Source organism: Morone saxatilis, unplaced genomic scaffold (genome assembly GCF_004916995.1).
Source record: "Morone saxatilis isolate NCDOM2014 unplaced genomic scaffold, NCSU_SB_2.0 Contig10, whole genome shotgun sequence".
NCBI classification, from domain to species: domain Eukaryota; kingdom Metazoa; phylum Chordata; class Actinopteri; family Moronidae; genus Morone; species Morone saxatilis.
Window position 1 is genome coordinate 11,771,593 of NW_023339652.1, and position 6,647 is coordinate 11,778,239.

The following is a 6,647-nucleotide window of genomic DNA, read 5'->3' on the forward strand; positions in this document are numbered from 1 at the left end:
AATCAAAGGCATCCCACAGTTTGAAAGAATTCAATTCATCTAGGCCTGGCAATCTTTGACGGTTCACCCAATTGACCACGCCCTTTCAAATACATGAGAGCAAAATAAGCAAACCTACACGGTATTTATTAAATCAGCAAGCTATTTCCCCTATCCTAATTGCCTAAGCATTTTTGTAAGTAAGACTCGCGAATAAAAATTTCCCTAGAGGATGTTATATTCACAAAGTAATACAACACAAAAAGAACAGAATAATTTACAAACAAATTCAAATGGCTGATTGATGCCACGTCACGTTTCCACACACCGCCATTAAATGTACATGCTATCGAAAATACACAACATAAATTTTATGCTCTCCGCAGGCACTTCTTTGACTCCTATCGCAATATCCTCTTGGGTGAACAGTAGATTCGCGATAAATTTACCCCTTAGGAGGACCGTGGGTTGTTTCAAAAATACAATGAGCCGAGAGAATCAATAACCGGAATAGAAAGCACAATAGAGTTGGGAACTTTCGAGAGATTGTCATAACTACTTTATGGCAATGTTACCACGGACACGCCTTCCAATGTACATGCACCAAATAGCCCAACTTTCATCAGCACATAAACTTTTGACTGTACAGACCAATTTTGAAGCAATCCGAACTGATTCCCTTGGAGGAGAGAGTTCAAAACTTAACAACATCAGCAAGCGATAAAGCGAAGTCTTCGCGGAAGTGAAAATTCTCATCATCAAATATAAAGGCTTGGAACTTTCCCGTATAGGAAGGTCTAATAAAAGGTATAGAGAGTCACAAGAGCAATATATTTATTGTTGTATTACTCGTCTCCTTATGAGTAGGCACTGGCCCTTCACATTACCCTTGATTTAAAGGTTTCACATACGATATCGGTGAAACGCGCGTCCCTACGGGACTTGTTTTATGTTCAAAGCCCTGTAACGCCGGAGAGCCATTTTGTTCATGCGCATACTTATGAACACCAACACTAAACACATCGTTCTAATAGAGTACATATTGGTGATGCTACCGAGGTAGAACAAGAGCCAGCGCAGTCTACACGTGCCTTGTGAGATTTCATATTCTAACCTTAACCTATTAGCTTGAGTCACCTTCCCATGTACACGCACAGTGATCTAACCGCGATTCTAACCGGGAGCTCGCAAACAGGAACAGCATAAACGGGGCGAGAGACTTGAAATTCGGCCGGTTATTTTGGGTTCCTCACCTGTTTAGGTGGATGGTGGTCTCCGCACAGGGAGGAGCCCAGTGGAGCCACCCCGTCAGCCAAGGCGTTGATGAACACCCTGAGTTTATCGTTCATTCTCTAAAGGGGCCACCTGTTGTGCTCCATTCCCCGAACGCGCGTGTTTAGTGAGTGACACTGCTTGTAAGTTTTTGAATGTGCGAACCGAACAACCTTTAGCACGAAGTTCAATTAACAGTATAAAAAAGAAAGAAACAAAAATAGTCAAAACTTCCTTTCACCAGAATAATCTACGCTGCCTAGTCACTCAACCTGTTAAATTTGAAGAACGCATAGAGATATCTCAACATTCCATTTTGTGCCACCAGGTCCCTGACAACTTTGCGCCAATAAAATTTGAGTTTTCGTTTATGTTCTAGGGGGATTTCTCCCGTCACAAAGCGCAGTTCAAAGGCGCTTACAAAATAAATAGGTAAGAAAAAGAAAAGCAAAGCAATACAATAGGCGACGCTAAGCAGCGGTTGCTGGCTCGGTCCTAATAATAATAATAATAGGTAAGAAGAAACATAGCAAATACAATAGGGACCTCCAGCGGTCGCTGGCTCGGTCCCTAATAATAACAAACACTATTGTGGTAAATAAATACAGTAATATAAATTTGAAAAAATGTTCATGCTCCAATTGCAAATTAGTTTTGAAGCCAATTGCCAATTATAGCAAAAACTGGTCTAAGCATTACTAAGCATTTGTAGTTAAAATCAGGAATGACAGTATCTGTGATCTGGATGGAGTTAAAACGTTAATCTACCTTTATTGATATAAATGTCAATGTGTAAATATTAGTATTACCTCTCAATAAAACACAGTGCACAAACTGCAGCCTCCAAAATTACTATAAAAAAATTATATACTATTACTATAAAAAACTGCACTCGTATTAGCTCGATTTACCTAATAAATTGGCAACTCAGTGTGCATTATGCTGGGAATCTCCAATTGTTTGGACAACTGTAACTATGCTCATAACTGAGTTTTATAACAGCTGTAAGTGAAGCAAAATGCAGTGAACAGCAGAGCTTTTCATTATTGGGTACCATAAATAAGCAGGTTCAGCTTCTCTGATGACATTGAACGTTGAATAAGATTTTTATTTCACAATGCTTTGCTGCCATCTTGTGACAATGAAACTAACAACATGTCAGAAGGAAGAAGGAGAACCTTTAGGAGGTACGATAGTCCAAGAGTCCTGATCTCAGTACTGCAGTGGCTGAATCCTCAGCTGGGGAGAAAACCTTTACCTCTGAAAAATATTCCACTCATGTAAACCATACCATCAAATAAAGCAGTGGTATTATTGTTTTATTAATTGACATATTAAGGGATTTCGTCACTCCTATTATTATTCTTTGAACTGTTCTTATGATGCTTTGGGGGATGTAAACCCCCCCGGAAGTGCAGGAGATTTGAATTTGACATAGTGCAGGGTTCCCACACATCCTGGAAAAGTTTTCCAGTTATTGAAACAATATTTTAGCCCTTCACTCAGAAACATGTATGTCATGTTATGAAACTTCATTGCAGTATTACCTTACATGGAATGAACTTGCAGCAGTCATTTCAGCTGAAATGTTTGAATTTTCTGTAAAATAAAATAAATCATACTTAAATTAAACTTTTACTTATGGCCTGTGACCAAAGTAATATGTTGGAGGGTTAGAGAAAACTGTAGTAAAATGTAGTCAGTTCACTGGAAGAGTACACAGTGGAAAAATCAGCTGTAGTGAGAACAGCCAAGTGTGCCACACAGCAAAGCGTGCCACAATGAATCAGTGTGGAGTGTGACCACCTACCTGTTATGAACCTGAGATACTTCACCAAAGACCCTGCATCCTTAAAAAAGAAGAATAAAACTAGGATTAAATATGTCAGTACTAGGTCTACTGGTAAAGTATGTGACTGTATAAAGTATACTGTAAAGTATATGAACAAGTGCTGTCTTGTATTGTCAAGAAAACTCCTGGAAAATGTCCTGGAATTTGTCCTGCATTTATCCGGGATAAATTTTTTAAAGTAAGTGGCTTTTTTTTTCACTAAGCCAGTTTTGTTAAAAAATTAGCCCCGCCTCCCATCTGATCCTATGTATGTCCTGTAAATATGGCAGAATTGACAATAGAGTTGACTTTGAATTTACTTTAATTAAGAAAACTGTATCTAGCAAGTAGCGAAGTGTTTTTTCTCGAAGATTTCTCATCTATGATCAAAATCAAAAAATATGTGTATGCTACCCTAGAGGGGCATGCCCCCTCTACTTTAAAACTCGCTCACATTTAGCCAAATCCCACATTTTTTTGATGTTATGCATACTAACATCTCAAAATTGTGACCTATTGATTTCAGAATGATACACTTGGTTATCTTTTTTTGCTACAGATCCATACAAAGCATTTGAGGGTTTGCAAGCAGAAGAGTGTGGGATACTGAACGGCTGTGAAAATGGTCGGTGTGTCCGAGTTCAGGAGGGTTACACCTGCGACTGCTTTGATGGATACACCCTGAACCTGTCCCGCATGGCCTGCGTTGGTAAGAGGGCACTTACACAACTAAAACAAAGAAGAATGAACATAACTTAAAAATATCTCTCATGTTTTATGTTATGTCTCTCCTCCCCTGTCCACAGATGTGAACGAGTGTTCAGAACTAAACAATCGGATGTCGTTATGTAAAAATGCAAAATGCATTAACACAGTGGGCTCCTATCAGTGTGTGTGTCTGCCAGGCTTCACTGCCTCTGAAAAACCCAACTACTGTGTGGAGGCAGCAATACACCAAACATCAGCTCACACACAGTGAGCATGGATGGACAGTAAGGGGCCACAAGAGACACTAAAACCACACGCACAAGCTTGTATTACTATACTTGTGAGGACGCCACTGACTACATTCAGTCATTTGCAAATCCTCAGCACTAACCTTAAAGTTGAACTCTGGTTTGGTTAAATTGTCCAGCAGCACTCCCAAAACACAGCTGATCACCAGCAGTGACCTGGAGGAATGGTAGAGATATTGGGGTCATATAACAAAATCACAGAGTGTACCATTAAACTGTTAAAATCTATTAATAATCATTGCCCAAAATCTTAATCAAACCTCTAGTTTTATACCCCTAAATTTTGTTTTTGAATTCACCAAATTGTTATTCTAATCTTACTCCATAATTTAAAATCCAGATCTGCTGTTTACCAAGTGTCATTATTTTACTCACTTCCTGCATTTCCTGTTCTACAACACTATGGATTTTTACAGTGCTTCTGTTGTAATATATTTGTTATATTTTCTTCATTTTCCAATGTGGGCATTTTAAAATCCTTCCTAAATATTATAAAGTACTCCTACTGTTAAGGCCCTGTTAAAAGCTTTAAAGTATAATTTTTATATTCATTTTTACCGACTAGACGGTTAACATTGTAACCTACTCTGGTTTCTTTGGTTAAAGCAATAGTTTAACAATAGTTTGGTGTACTGTATGCTTAGTTGTAGTCTTTGCAGTTAGATGGAAGATTTCCTGTCCTGCTTTATGAACGGAGCTAGAGGCAGGAGGTTATTAGGTTGGCATAGACTGCAAACAACTTCCAGTCTTTATGCTCAGCTGTACCTACACAGAAAATGAGAGTGCTATCAATCTACTTATCTCGCTCTTGGAAAGTGACTAACTGTATTTTCTCACAATGTTTAGCTTTAGCTTGAATGAGCCGTAATTGGCAGAAAATGGTTCATAATTATTTATTAAAAAGTCAGTTTGGAGAACAAAACGCAAAACCAAAAGAAAGAGAAAGCTAAATCATGACTCCCCTCTTTGCTGTTCTTGGTCCAGCTGTGACAAACATTCACAGTCCTGTATGTTTTGTTTCTGTATTGCTGAATCAGAATGGGGCTAGTAGCAGTTAGTGAATGTTAATGAGTTAATCATGAAGCCAAAAACCTGCAAATAGGCTGTGTTTTTTTGTTTTGAACCTTCAACCTTACTATCACATAGCACTACAAATATAGTTGTTGTTATTTAGTCATTATTAGTGTTAAATGTGAGCATTCAGTATCCCTTATATAACACACTTTACTCTATAGTTACCATTGCATTGAGAATTTTGACACTTATGAATCATAATTTTCACAGAAAGACTCCAAGGTGGTGCCCATTAATTTCAGTGAAAATTGCATGCACTTAAGAATCACTTTTCTTGGATCTGGGAATGTTTTACAAATATAATAGTAATAATAATATCAATGTAAAACCTTCTTGAATTAGAATTGTTTTAGGCATTTTTTTGTCATTTTGAAACTGCAAAAGAAAGTTGAGATTTTTTTCATTAAGGGTTGAAGGCAAGTTATTTTTGTAAGAATAAAATTGCTAGTAGTTTGGTGACATATGGCTAAACATTTTGCGCAGGGTACTGTTACGAATGGTTAAGCTTGCGGGAAAATGACTGGTCAAATTTGAATGAAAAGTCACAGGATCAGGGTTGTTACAGTATATCCTCTAGGAAACATCAATGTGTGTATCAAATGTCAAGCCAATCCATCCAACAGTTGAGACATATCACTCAAAACAACAAGCTATTGGTGGCACTAGAAGAGACCCAGGGGTCATCAGAATTCACCATCTGGGTAACGTGAATGTTTGCACCAAATTTCATGTCATTTCTATCAATCCATGTAAATGAATTGACTCTTCCTAAGTCCCACCCCTTTTTGCTCTGTGCTCCAATAAAAGTTGAGCAAACTTCAGTCAGAACCTTGGTCAACTTTCTCCTTTCCTGTACTTAGATATGGTATGTGCTAGGCTAATCTATGTTGAAAAAACTAGTTAGCCTAATGATTGATCTTGATTAGCTTGCTAGTTAGCTAACATTTTGCTAACATTAGCTGAATCAAAATGCGACAATATATATACACAGATCAGCCATAACAATATGACTATCTGCCTAATATTGTGTAGGTCCCCCTTTCGCAGCTAAAACAGCCCTGACCCATCGAAGCTTGGACTCCACTAGACCTCTGAAGGTGTGCTGTGGTATCTGGCACCAAGACATTAGCAGCAGATCCTTTGTGCTGTAAGTTTTTTGTCCAGCACCTCCCACAGATGCTCAATTGAATTGAGATCTGGGGAACTTGGAGGTCAAGTCAACACTTGTGTTGTGGAACAGCATATTATCCTGCTGAAAGAGGCCACTGCCCTCAGGAGACACAGTTTCTATGAAAGAGTGTACATGGTCTACAACAATACTTAGGTAGGTCGTCAAAAAAACATCCACATGAATGACAGTATCCAAGGTTTCCCAGCAGAACATCACTCCAAGGATCACACTGCCTCCGCCGGTTTCCCATAGTGCATTCTGGTGCCATGTGTTCCCCAGGTAAGCAACACGCACACACCTGGCC

The 6,647-nt window shown here is 38.6% G+C and overlaps 1 long non-coding RNA gene across 1 annotated transcript; it reads left to right on the forward strand.

Annotated features, from left to right (window-relative positions):
- The first annotated feature begins 1,814 nt into the window (after window positions 1-1,814).
- Window positions 1,815-5,993, forward strand: LOC118339198. Its single transcript, XR_004797299.1, has 2 exons — window positions 1,815-3,791; window positions 3,889-5,993. It is a non-coding gene; the product is annotated as an uncharacterized LOC118339198 (long non-coding RNA).
- Window positions 5,994-6,647: the final 654 nt, after the last annotated feature.